This window comes from Pholcus phalangioides, unplaced genomic scaffold (genome assembly GCF_987345545.1).
Source record: "Pholcus phalangioides strain wild (caught in Gottingen) unplaced genomic scaffold, Ppha-v1.0 ptg000040l_1, whole genome shotgun sequence".
Taxonomy (NCBI): domain Eukaryota; kingdom Metazoa; phylum Arthropoda; class Arachnida; order Araneae; family Pholcidae; genus Pholcus; species Pholcus phalangioides.
The window spans coordinates 2500392-2515426 of record NW_028301626.1 but is presented as its reverse complement, the minus strand read 5'-3'; positions in this window follow the sequence as shown (position 1 = coordinate 2515426).

Sequence of the window (15035 nt, the reverse complement as noted above, 5' to 3'; positions counted from 1 at the left end):
AGTCAATAGAATTTTATTTCAAACGAAAGTTTAATATCAATGATCCGATTGTTGAGAACAAATTTTACTCGGTATTTTTCAGGTCAAAGACTCTCAGATTTGTTTCATTTTTACTGATTTTTAGTGAAGTGTAGCTTCAATAGACAAAATGCTATTCTATGCTTGAATTGTATGTTGGCGAATCGTATGGGACGCACATCACTTTTTAACCATATCTTACTAGGTCCTATTTCAAGATCCCCTCGCAGTGGCGTATTCCTTTTTTTTAACCCCCCCCCCCTTCCCTACGGTCACCTTTTTCCTCCTGTAAGCATATATCTTCTTGGATTGTGAGAGGTATACAGATAAACAGGAGAAATAAAAGAGGCAAACGCAATCGAACCAGTAACCTTTCCGTGATAAGTAGTGTTGTCATTCCTGTGGGCCTCGGGTCCACTCAACGGGATAAAGGCGAGAAAAGCCCGTGGTGGTGGAGGCTTTCGATGAAATTAGGGTTGGCTGGGGGTGCTGTTACAGGCTGAAAGCAATGGCGGTGGCCGCGGGGGGGGGGGTTACGTTAGGACAAGCGCCCATATTTCAGTGTTAGTGTCTGCCCGAAGGAGGAAAGTTTATGCAGGGAGATTGATTCTGTATTTTATGGGCTGTGTCATACTACTTCTTGTGCAAAGGGGGGAAGCCAAAGGAGGAATGTGGTGCTGTTGTTTTTCTTTCTGCTGCTTCTCTGGCTTTGCACTGCTTCTTTCTGTTTGCCACTCGTTAGTGCGATAGATCTATCTCCAAGTGTTTTTCCTTCGCATATGCGATATATCTGCCGCGGTAAGTAACAAAAGGTTGCAACATAATGTTGACATTAGCATAATGGATTTCATTTCGTTCTCCTGCTTTCTCGTCGAATCTTATTCCTACTCCAAAGTGAGCGATATATAGAAATAGGAAGACTTATTTATATGCAACTTCCAGAAGAGGCAATGGGAAGGAATGAAAACAATTCGGTGATCTGATGTAAGTAGGGCAGGCTGATATTTTCTATGAAATGGGATTTAAAGCATTCAATATGGCTTCCTCTTGTTGCGTCGACAGCTTTGTTGAAAAGTTATTTCTGCCCTAAGAGATTTATTGCAATTTTTTTTCCCTTTTTGCCCTGAAATATTGTAAATATGTAATTGTTGTCAGTCACTTATAATTTTTGGAGAAACGGATTTTTTTTAGTTGCCGGGATGACAGCACATATCCATATTGTAATTCCTAAGTTTGATGGAATGTGAGATAAAGAATAGTTATTACGCATTTCTGGTGGTTGTGAGAATTAAAAAGTCTTATTAGAATTATCATATCTTAACATTTTTTGGCATAACTGGCAAATAATCTCTGTTCCAAAGTTTTTCTAAAAAAAATGAACTTTATTCACAAATGCTATTTACGCTACTAATAAGTAATAGGTGTGTTGAAAAGTTATTTCTGCCCCAGACAGCTCTCATCCCAGGACTTTTACTCTCATTGAGAGCTGTATTCGAAAGTCGTTGTTCTGACAACTAACATATTCAATAGACACTGTTGCTGTTAGAGCTTCATTCAAATGACATTATTGTCTCTGGAGCTCCCTTCTAAAGACATTATTAGCTTTAAAACTTTAATCTGAAGACATTATTTTCTTTAGAAAATTAAATGTTACTCAGAGTTTCACTGATTTTTGTTTTTTGTTTTTTTGCCCAAAGGCTTTATTCAGGTGTGTGTGTGTGTGTGCGCGCGTGCGTGCGCGCGTGCGCTTTATTCAAGAATTATTTCTTCCCTTATAACTTTATTCAAGAGATTGACACCTGATACTTCAAACCTCCTCCGAAAGAATTTCTGGCAATGGCTCTGATAAGCTCCTTCGAATTGTTCAGAAAATTTGTTCATTCGTTTAAGAAATTAAAATGTAAGGTTTCAAAAGGATGGTAATTTTTTAAACCTAGGCAAAATGCCATAAATGCCTTTTTTTTTGCCCATTTTCAATTTTTTTTCTCGAAATGCCTTTTTTTTAATTTTCCTGGCTTATCAACGGTATCCTGCCACACGGTAAACGAGTGACGAAATTTAGTTCTTTTACCAATACACTCATCTTTAAACTTCTCTCCTGACGAATTTATTGTAGCTATTTCCACTCCTCAAGCTGATTCTTGACTCATCACTGAAAATGACTTTATTCCAATCATTCGTGCCTCAGTGGACGTGGTTTCTACACCATAGCAACCGAGACCGCTTCTGCTGCCAAGTTAAATTAGATTTAGGTGTTGATTTGCAGTACCCGAATCCCTTTTCTCTTAAACGATTGCGTATGGTAAGGGCGCGGACGTTATACTTCACCCAGTCTGCAGTCAGCTGTTTCGAGATGGCACGGCGATTTTCCTTGGCAATTACTATCAGTTTTCTATCGTCTCTCTCATCGTGGTACTACGAGGGCGACCAGATTGAAGCTAAATTTTCTACACCGCCAGTCCTCCGATATTTCATCCAAAGACAGCGCACCCTACTTTGAGTACAGCTGAAGATTCTTGCAACTTCACAACGCCATCTTTCAACATGGAAATCATCCGTTTTTTTTTAAAAATCATTAGAGAGATTTCTGGAAGCCATCTCTTACACTTCAGAAAAAATTGCGATGATAAAAACCAGTTGGGTTCTCTTTTTATGCATTGCCTGGTTACTTTGCGCTTTTGACTATAGCTTTTAGGGCACTAGTAACTTTTGAATAAAGCTCTTAGGGTAGAAGTAATTTTTGTATGAATGTCTTCGGGCAGAAGCAACTTTTGTATGAATGTCTTTGGGCAAAAGTAACTTTTGTTTGAATGTCTTTGCGCTGAAGTAACTTTTGGATAAGGCTCTTGGAACCCAACAACTTTGGAAAGAGCTCAAGGACAATAATAACTTTTGGATAGAGCTCTAAATCCAAAACAGATTTTGAGATTTTTCTCTTAGAGCAGAATTAAACTTTTGAGTACGGAATTATCACCTACAGTAAAGCATTATCAGCTACAAAATATTATCCCTGAGAGGGGAAAAAAAGAGTATGGGGGGGGGCGGTCAAGTGATTTTCACTATCTCAGTTATAACCGCGGATTTGTGAAATTTTAAAAAAACCGCTTAAAGGTTTGAAAGAAGCTGCATATATATGTACAATGGACTTCCACAAATGGCGGATTAACCATCCTCAGAGCACTTCCATCATCGAAAGATAATGAGCGTAGCATCTTGCTCAGTCATCCTGTGATCATTAGAAATTTGTTATGATGAAGTTATTTAAATGAAGTATAGATGGCGTAGGCATATATATATTCTAGTTATTCTTATTATTATTTCTCTATTCTCTGACAGATGTGTGCTTGTACTGAATGAGATCAAATAGAGATAGATTGGTGCGACAGCAATCACTGGCGGTGTAAATGTTTTTGGGGTTCGAACCCAGATTTTGCGTTTTTATCACCCCTTTTTCCTTCGATTGCATTGAGTTCGCAATGTCTGAGTTTGATTGTCATCTATCCCTTGCAAAAGAAAACTGCAAAAAATATTAGTTCTTTTTCCGCTCCCGCAGTGAGAAAAGCATCTCACCGATAATTCTTCAACCAAAAGGTTAACCAAAAACAACTCGAGGTATTTTTACTGCACTTACTCATCGTACAATACTGCACATTTACATTATTTCCACTCACAGGAAATGAACCCGAAAGAATCTTCGGAGTTCTGGTCAACCACAAATTATCCTATAAAAGACGCAAAAGAAAGTATTGTTAAGCACACATACCACACACCGGATCGCAGATGTAACACGAGCGAAAACAATAAAACACAGTTACCGGACTGGAAACAATCGCAGAAATCAATGTCATTGTTTCTGACTCAGTTGTAACGCGATCAAAGGAGGTAGGCGGAAAGCAGTTGATGTGGGCCCGGAGCGGAATCAATCAAACCTGTCAACCAGACATTGAGGACATAAGAATGATTCCGGAGCACATACATGAAGGGTCACTTTGCCTTTCCTTCCTTGCCCACGTTGCCAGTTTTCTCTCGCACTTTTTGGGGTTTTTTTTTCGCTTATGCGGGAATAACCCCTCACTTCAGTGATCGAGTGCATGTGGTCAAGCCAACGATTGCTTGCACTATGGACCAAAAAAAAATGCAAGATCAAGAGCTATTTTTTTTTTTGCTACAAGCGGGAAATAAATTTACCGGAATTACTTTTATTCTTGTTAACGTAATTGGAAGAGAACAAGACGGGATTTGCAAGATTGTTCGGGAAGATTGGCTTATGAATAATGCCTGTGCTTGAATTTTACATTTTTTTTTTTTTATTGTTCTCATTTCTATTTTTCTATTCGGAATTATGTACTTTTTGCCAAAACTACGGTACTTTAAGAATCAAACGCTTATTTCCGAAACTTGCTTAGGGGTCATTCAAGTATTACGTCAGCATCGATGGTGAGGAGGTGGTTTCCGATTTGCTGCCTGTTGGATGACAGGGGGAGGAAAAGGTTTGGATGATGTTTACGTCATCAACCGCCCTTCATAAAAATATGAAATACTCTTAATGGCATATTATGCGGTGAGCCAAAAACGAAAAAAAACTTTACGATAGTTATTGGGCACCTATCATTCTTCCTATTGATAAATCTTATACAGAGCCACTTTAGTGATTTCTAAATGTTTAACGGATCCTTCAAATGCTCTTAAAATGTGTCCGGGCAGCTTAAGTGCTCTGGAACTGTGCCACGTATCACTCAAGTGATCCGTAATTTATGCCGGGGATCACTTAAGTAATCCGGGAATGTTTCGCGGGTAACTTGAGCGATGTAGAACCGCACTGGGGGCCGCTTAAGTGCTCTAAAACTGTGTCACATACCACTCAAGGGATCTCTAAATGTGCCACGGATCGTTTAAGCGTTCTGGAACTGTGTCGCGGATCACTTAAATGATATGAAAATGTGACACGGGCCGCTTAAATGCTCTGGAATTGTACCACGGATCACTTAAGCGATTTGTAAATGTGCCGCTTAGTTCATTTTTACAAAATTAGGTTTGAGACGGCAAGATACATGAGATAACCTTTATGGCCACATTTGGTCTGCGGGTCAAGGGTTTGCCATATATGGCTTAAAGGGTGGGTCGCAATGAATTTCTTAAAGACAAATCCTTCTAATAGCATTGAAATTAACAGAAATAGATTGTAATGACATATAAAGGTATTTTCTTTCGAAATTTCAATTTTTTTTTTTAAATATTTTCTGCATCAAATTTTCTTTTCGTCTGTGGGGTGGCGCACGAGCCTCTATGACCCCCTTCCTCCTGCGTACGTTTCTGATCCCACCAATATGCGTTAGGAGGTAGTGGGCAGTGCTGACGAAATTTTTCTGACAAGCGGGGGGGGGGGTCAGAGTTTTGCTTACAAGGGGGAGAGGGGGGGGTCAAAAATGGCTAAAAATTTGCTGACGTAATACATGAACGGCCCTTTATTATTGACAGGGAGTATGAAATCAGGATCGGTGATAGCAGGGTGGTGGTGGGCAATTGTCACGTTGTTATGGCAACATATATTCTGGATATAATGCTGAGGTGAACGAGGAAAGAAAATTTCATCTCGTCTCCGCTGGGACTCGAACCCAAGCCCTCTTGCGTACCGGGCAAGCATGTTACCAGTGTTTCCCAAAGTGGGAAATATCCCCCCCCCCCGGAGGGCGATGGAAACTACGGTTGTAGTACATAGGGTGTTATCTTTGGGCTCACTTGAGTTGGGGGGCGATGAGAGAAAAAAAATTTCGGTGCGATGGAAAGGGCGAAAAAAAGAAGGGGCGATGGAACATCGTTTGGGATACTATGATCGACATCACTAGAGACATGATCCTGTCTTCCGTATTTCACGCGCTATGGTGTGAGGCACTGAAGTAGAGACATTAGTAGCCTTAACTTCAGGTAATGATTCCCCCCCCCCCCCACACACACACACACGTGGGACGGTACATGGAGACAAGCGGCTTTTTTTTTGTCCAAGATATAAAGGAAACACATATTTCCTGGATATTATGCTTGAGGTGAATTCGGAAAAGAAAGTCATCTTGTCCCCGCCGTGACCCGAACCCAGGGCCTTGTCACATACCAAGCAAGCATGCTAGCATCTACATCACTAGAGACACGGCCCTGCCTTTCTTATTTCAAGGTGACTTTTCTTTCTGAGTTCACCTCCGCATAATATTCAGAAAAAATATCTGTTTCCTTGATATTTTGGGATGAGCAAAAGCCATCTATCTCTGTCACATTACCTTTTTTAAAGCGAGATGTTGGTGAGCTTTATCGATATGTTTCGGCCACAGAACGGGCCACTTGCCTCGGACAATGTCTGAATTTCTGGCTTTGGCCGGGTCCCATATATCGATTCCTATATATCTTGTAATTTATTTTGTTTTGTTGACATCTGAATAAAATTTAATGAAGTCGATAGTAAAATTGATGATGACCGGATATAGAATTTGAATGCAAAATAGAAAAGTAATAAATTTGTTCCAGAGTTTCATCGGGGATGGATGGGGGGGGGGGGGGGAGACAACCCCTCGTTGAAGGCAGAACGTTTCTGAGAGCACTTGAGCACTGAGACAAGAAAAGAATTCGACTCCTGACGTTCTGCTATTGTTCCATGAAAGTCCATTATTATAGAAATCCACAAATGAATATAAAATATTTAAACCAAAAGATAAGAGAGCCGATAGACGAGCCCAAGTGGATCATGAAAAACTTTGCCAACCCTGTCCTATCAAGAACGGTTTTCGAGTTACGATGGATAACCCATCTTAAAAAAACCACGGATTTGTGAAGTTTCTGAGAGACCTACACGCAAACTAAGCCCATATTTGGAAAGCGTAGAAAAAGCCCTATAAGGTCATACCAATTGAAAAGTTCGAAATTGAATATCGCCTAAATTTTTAATCGCTATAATCCTGCAAACACCCTTCTGTCTACAATCGGTCAAATTTGCCAAAAGCTTGTCCATTCCACCAGCTTCCGGAAGAGCTTACAATAAACAAACCATATCGGTTTGTTATCGGAAAATTCAGAACAAAGAGCTCTAAATGCGAAAAAAACATTTTATCCGCATTTAGCGCTGTTTTTCCCCTAATTTCCACCGTTTTTTGAATTCGAATATCTCATCAAATAAATTCCATTTCCCTTTTACAGTATATCCCTCATGAATTTTTCAACGCCCTTCTTTTTTTCTGCAACAGATGGCAGGCGATTTTTTTGTACTCGCTAAATGCATGCCCTTCTGTTATCAAGACAAAGATTACGCGCGTTATCCGTGAACCAGAAGGGCTTGCGATGAACTAACCCCCTTTTTACGTACAAAAGGTATAACGTCGTCCAACACAGAGAATAGTTTTCTCCTAAAATCTTCGCATTGGCTTACTACACACACACTAAATCGATATGTCATTTCTTTTATATAAGAGGCCGTATATAAATGGAAATACAAAATTTAATTTTTTATATGGCTTCCCCCCGTCCTCTAACTTCAAATTACAAAGTTGTGGACGTGTTTCCCCCAGTCACAAGAAGCCATAAGAGAGAGGACGAAAGTACAGTAACTTATGCTTTGACGAACAAACAAACCTCTATGGAATTTGAGCAAACAAATCTTGTCTTAAAGTACAAAACAGAACGAATCACAAACCACCTAGGCTTATATATATAACAAACATAAGGCAAACAAACTTTTAGCACCTCGTTCAAAATAGAATGCTTCCAACAAACCTAAGGTAAATAAGCTTTGTATCGTGATACGAAATAGGGTGCTGTAAGCATAAAGTAAACAAATCTCGCCTTGACTTACAACAAAAAAAAAGACACTAAAACATAGGATGGCCAAAATTTGCCTCAACGTACAAAAAAAATGAAACAAACACGAGATGAACAAACCTTTTTTTGACATACAACAGAGAGGATGAAACAAACAAAAACTAAACAAACTTTGCCTTGACGTACAAAGAGGGTACGAAACAAACTTTAAATAAACAATTCTTGCCTTGACGTACAAAAAAAGAGAACGAAACAAACAAAACCTAAACAAACCTTAACGTATGAAAAGGAGGATGAAACAAACGTAAAGATAAACCGAGTTTGCATCGAGATACAGAAAGAGGATTCGATAAACGTAAGGTAAAAAAAAAAATCTACCTTGACGTACACAAAGAGGACGAAACAAACAAAAGATAAACAAACATTGCATCGAGATACAAATATACAATGCGATAAATATAAGGTAAAAAAACGTGACCTTGACGTACAAGAAAGAAGACTCAACAGATACCAGATAAGCAAATTTTGCCTTGACGTACAAAAAAGAGGATGAAACAACAAAACCTTGGTGTACAAAAAGGGAATGAAACAAACGTAAGACAAACAGAGTTTGCATCGAGATACAGAAAGAGGATTCGATAAACGTAAGGCAAAAAAAAAAAATTTGACCTTGACGTACACAAGGAGGACGAAACAAACAAAAGGTAAACAAACATTGCATCGAGATACAAATAGAGGATGCAGTAAATACAAGGTTAACAAACCTGACCTTGACGTACAAGAAAGAAAACTCAACAGATACCAGATAAGAAATTCTGCCTTGACGTGCAAAAAAGAGAATGAAACAAACAAACCTTGGCGTACAAAAAGCGGGTGAAACAAACAAAACCTAAACAAACCTTAACGTATAAAAAGGGGGATGAAACAAACGTAAGATAAACAGATTTTGCACCGATATACAAAACGAGGATTTGATAAACGTAAGGTAAGAAAAATTCTACCTTGACGTGCAAAAGGAGGATGAAGCAAACATAAGGTAAACAAACATTGCATCGAAACAAAAATAGAAGATGCGATAAATATTAGGTAAACAAACCTGACCTTGATGTACAAGAAAGAAGACGCAACAAACATAAGGTAAACAAATTTTGCCTTGACGTACAAAACAAAAATGGAATGAAATAAACATAAGATGAACATTGCTTTGACGTACAGAAAAAGAGGATGCGACAAACGTAAGAAAAACAAACACTGCATTAACGTACAAAAAAAAAAGGATGAAATATAACCCAATCTTCGAAATGATAAATGGTAAGATAGCAGAATGGTGAGTAATCTATGAATCTTTCTCCCATATATCCTTTCAGCACGCATAGAAACCGATGGTTTCATGCCAATAACTGGAAGTTCAAAGCTACCTTTTCTCCCTTCTATTTTCCTATTTTGAACTATAGGCAATCATTCGGCCTCAAAAATACACTGTTCATCGACGTTTAAGTTAAACGTTTTTCTCAAAAGCTATAGACTTCAAAAAACATGCTTTAAACGGTCCGTATCAAAACCTTTATATCTTGGCTCACACAGCCAGGAGCTAACGATGAAAACAGAAAGTTTAAAATGAAAAAAAAATATAAAAAAATGGAATAGACATCCCTAGTTCCCTTTCAACGACTTCTACGTACAGTGTTGTAGAAACAGGGGGAATCAGGAGCAGGAGAGTAAAAAAAAAAAAAACTGCTGCATTCGAGTTTTAGGAGACCTCGGGGAATAACAAAAGAATTGGAAGTACACAGGGCAGGTGATAGTAGAACTGGCAGCGGGATAAAAGTGTAGGGTGAGTATAACTCGTCTTTCCATTTTCCACCTAGAGGCTTGAAAGAAAAAGCAATGTAAAAAGAAAAAAAGCTTGGGGGGGGGGGAAAGTAGAGAAAACACAACCCGGAATAGCTCTAACATTTTTCTTTTTGGTCCAGCAGAGAGAGCAAATTTTGTGGTGGAAGAACTGTGCGGTATCGCAACCGCCTGAACGCTTTCCTGATTTAGAGAAGCTGTTGTTTTTCTTCCAAGACTTCCAGAATCATTTGAGAGAAAAGAAAAAAAGCAAAAAGCTTTAGTGGAAAAGAATAAAATGAAAAAATTCCCAACCATTTCCCATTCTTTTTTCATTCAACTCTTGTCTTTTTAAACCTGGAAAAAGTAATTTTCTTTGTTTCTCCAAGTTCTATCCTTAAACAACTCCGTGACCATGTGTCCCGTATTTCCGTGATTACGTGGTCCCGTAAAATACGGGACATGTAATTATTATCTATGTTATTCGGATATCTTGCTGTTTCTGTAAAAATTCTGACACTTCAACAAGGTTTTTTTTTTTGTTTAATTTCCGTATTGTTTATTCGTGGTTTCGGTATTATATTGTGAATTGTGCTCCGGTAAAAATTCCGTTTCTTTAGCAATATATAGAATCTCTTTGTATTCAGGAATTGCTTGACCGACACTTTATGCAGGGCCGGTGACAGGCATGAGGTGACGAGGTGGCATGATTACAGGGGCGGCATTTTTTATTCATTCTAGGAAATTTTTACTCATCAAAATAATTTTGAAGGGAAAGCCGCGTGGATAAATAAGCGCAGGTAAATATAATAATTTTCATTGTTGAAATTCTCTATTCAACACTCTTTGCTATTCAATAATTAATTCATCTCAACACACCTACTTTCTTGCACTGCCAAACAATGTCACCTATCTCTAGAGAAGCTGGTTTATGAAAAAAAAGAAAAATCAGGTGCTTTCTTCTATATTTTGTGAAGGATCTTTTCATTCTTTATCAAAATTTTTGCTGAATAACTTTCCTTTAGTCGATTCCCACAGCACAAATTTGGGTTTCTTGTTCATCTCCCGACAAATGGCCTTTTCAGCCAACACCATAATAGAAGAATCTCTAGCGTCGTGCTGTTTGGCTCCAGAATGTTCCGACTGCCCATTTTTGTTTACCCATATATATCTGTTCTCTATACAAGGTCAAAGTTTCTCGCGGAGCCCTTGATAGTTATAAGGCTGGTCCGCGGAACCCTTGATAGTTATAAGGCTGGTCCGCGGAACCCTTGATAGTTATAAGGCTGGTCCGCGGAAACCTTGATGATAATGAAGCTGTTCTACGGAACTCAAATTTTTGTACATTTAATCCAAAAAAGCGTGTTCCTACTATTTCCCCCGACAAAATCATACCCCCAGAACAAAATGAAAGAGGGCCTAGGCAGCAACTCTTAATTTACACATTTATTGTCATAAATCATTAGGCCAGATCTTATCGTGGAAATTCCTCTTCTATGTAGGACTGAAGTCTCTGCATAGCCCTCACAAAAAGAGTGGGTCGGGCAGATCCCGATATAATTCTCATCAGATACGATTCTATTTTTGTTTTCCACATTACAAAGTCATACTACGGGGAGGGGGGGGGGGAGTGCGTGAAGAGTCTGAACTGGGGCCCACCAAAGATCTCAGCCTCGGGCCATACTGCGGATGAGTATTCGTGCCGTGCCCGGTTGAACTCATGGTTGGGATTCACGAGGTTGGAGCCCTGTCAACCTATTGGAAGGCATATTCACGAATCGAGAGCTTTGATTATAACTCTCACCAGAACGCACGCGCACAAGAAATCTGACATATGGCTTTAACTGAAATAATCATGATCCTTATCATTGAATCATAGGGTGTTCATCTGAGTTGTCAGTTAATATGTTCTGAGTATGAAATCAAGCATCCATCCTCAATGGTTTAAATGAGCACTATGAGCCCTACGAAGGCAGGGCTTGGCAGGGATCTAGCACTGGGGCCCGGGACAAACTTCGCTGTTTTTCTTCGTTTTTACACTAGAAATTTACTATATTCAGTATAGAGAAGGCCCCATCAAAGATTTGTTTTTTATGGGGGGGGGGGCCCTCAGCTCAAGAATGGGGGGGGGATGATGAGCACCGAGATACTTTCAGTAAAAAAGGAAAACAATTTTATTCTTACATGGAATGTGCCTTCCATGTGCCACCTGCACAGACCTGTTTCTTTGCTCACAGAATTTCGATATCTGTGCAAAATGATAAAATAGCATGCTGCCTTATTCGTATGCTGAAGTTAAAAATTCAAGAAATGTATTTATTGCGGTAAAATATGATATTATTTTTAGAAACAAACTTGAAATACTTTAATACCATGGAAATAAGTTGTGATTTTCATCTTTGGAAGCACAGGCCGATAACAGATGGTGCTGACAACTAAAAAAATTCCAAAAAATTGCTACCGCAGGGAGTCCCCCATCGAGGGGTTAGCTCTCTAACCTCTCGATGAGTATAAAAAACAAGCCTGCCATTCGGAATCGGCAATAAATTGTAGGTCTAAAATTAGCCCTCGTGTGCGGAAAATGACCAACATACACGACGTGTGCACGTAACATACCAAAAACTTTCAACACTTTTCGTGTTTTGATTATCTGCGGCGATGCAAGAGAGCAGCCATTTCACAACTCAATAGAATGGTATGCATTGCATAATAGTATGGTATAGAACCGAGCACGCCCAGGCTCTGTTGCTTTTGCGATATAAGCTCATTGATCGTGAGACCGTGGGCGTGCCGGAAAAACCTCAAACCGGCAAGCCGGCCGGGAAAGCATATCCGGTTCGGACCAACATCCCGCCAACTCCCCAATGGATTGCATAATAACACGAAATATGTTTTTTATGGCATATACAGGGTGGGCAAAAAGTTCATAGAAACTTTAAAAATTCATAAAAACCCGAAAAATAACCGAAATAAAAAACGGTTCGCAGGGATATCATGGCTAGGTCACGAGAATTTTTTTAAGACCGGATAAAAATAAGTCACGAAACATCCGATAGGAGGCGGTGAAGTACACAAGGCAAAGAAATGATACGCAAATAACGAACAGAACGCTTCGTACCAGCGCTACCTATCGGCCGTGTTGAGATTTTTTTTTTTCCTGTCAAAAAAAATTCCCGTGACCTAGTGATGCTAACCTCGCAAACCGTTTTTTATTCGGTTATGAATTTTTAAAGTTCCTACGGACTTTTTGCTCACCCTGTAGATACAGCGTGCTCAGAGAGCGTACTGGGTAAGGGGGAACATTGTAATATATGGCATATGTAAAATCAGCATGTCATTAGAATCCTTTGCATTTGAAGCTGTTTCAATAACCGGTTGAGAAGAAGAAAGCTTGAATAAGAACTTCCTGCACATACTGTAAAATAACGTTTGTTGATGGCACTTCCTATAAGCAATTGTTATTTTGTGGGGACCACTTGTTATTCTCTTTCAATTTCCGGCTAAGACTTTGTTAGGCAGTTGAGATGAACTATACAGGGTGTCCTGTAAGTCCTGACGTGGCCTTTATCTCCTCAACCGTTCGTCATAGAGGTGTGATTGCTCTTTAAAAGATGCTCAACAGGCGTCGAAAGTTATCCTGTACCAGTTTCGAGAGTGAAAATACAGTGTGTGACAAAACTAAAAAAAAAGTAAATTTTTATACGCTCCCCCTTGTGATCTAACTTCTAATTACAAAGTGGTTGCCCTGTCTCTCCTGATGCCAACAAAAAAAAAAAAATCTAAATGTATTTCAATTCCTTTTTTATCCCTATTCAGTTTTCTGAATACTTCTTCTAAAACAGCGGAAACGAGTTTTGGTGAGATACTATCACCCTGTCCGACTCCTTTTCCAAGTTTAATCTTTGCTTTTTCTTTATCCAAGTGAATCGTTGAATTCCTTTGTCATATATTTTCTTTATCATATTAATGTAAGTATTCTTTACCCCAATTACATCTAGAGCTTTAACAATAGCAGAGGTGAAGACAGAGTGTCAAACGCTTTCTCAAAATCAATGAAGGCCATACACAATGGTAATTTGTATTCCTTGTGTCTCTCAATAAGTTCCCAGATTTTTTTGGATGGGATCCATTGTACTGAATCCACTTCGAAATCCTGCCTGTTCTTTTGGTTGAGCTTCGTCCAATTTGGATTCAAGCCTATATGTCAGCACTTTGGTGAAGATTTTATAAATTACTGATAGGAGACTGATCGGTCGATAGTTCTTGTTACTTTCTTTTACACCCTTTTTGTAAAGAAGAACCATCGTTGCGTTATTCCAATCTTCAGGCAGATCCGATTTTGAGAGATAATTTGCAAATAATTTGAACAATGCAGCAAGCATTCTGACAAATTCTTCTCCTGCTTCTTTAATAATGTCTATTGAAATCCCATCTTCACCTGGGCATTTCTTTTTTCTCATACATCTTATAGCCTTGTAGACTGCTTTCAGCACAGGTGCTACTCGTACAAATTCTGCTCCATTTACTTTTCTTCCTGCTTCCTTTCCTCTGCCCCGATCCTATTCTTACTAATTACTAATGATTCCATCTAAATCTTTTGTGATTATTCCATCTTTCCTTTTTAGTGCAAAAAATTTCCTTTCTCGCAAAACAGTTTTTGTTTTGCTGATTTTAAGCTCCTATTATCTTCCAGTGCTTTCTTTACAATATCGCAATTAAACTTCATGACATCTGTAATCCGCTTTCGTACTGTATTACAAAGTTCTGCATATTCCACTTTTGATTTAGGGTCATTCTTCTTAATCTGAAATTCTCTCTGGTCTTTCATCAGTTTGTGTTTGTTTCTTCTATTATTTTCTTCACCGTTTTGATTTCCTTTTTCGCCAGCGACTTCTTTTGCTACTTCTTTTAGGGTAGTGTTTAAAGTTCTGTTCATCGCGGTGAAATCTTGTCCATTTTCAGTGGTGTTATATATCAAATCAAATCGGTTCTTTAGCTCTAACTTAAATTTATATCGATGTTCTTGAAGCTTTGCCATATCGATGACAGTTTTTATATTTTTGATAAGTTTCGCTCTTTCCATTCTAGTGTTAAGCATTATTCTACATCTCACCAGTCGATGATCGCTTCCTGTATTGACTTGGGAACACTGCAGTCATGGATCGTATGCTTTTTATTAGATAGGATGTCGTCGATCTCGCTTGTTGTTTTAGTTGGGCTTCTCCAGGTTCACTTTTTTTGGGGTTTCTCCTTAAAAAACGAATTCATGATGCATAAACTGTTCACTCTCTGCGAATTCGACAAGTCGGTTTCCTCTCTCGTTTCATACACCGTAACCATGACTTTCGCCATTTCTTCTCTCCAATTTTAGCATTGAAGCCACCCAT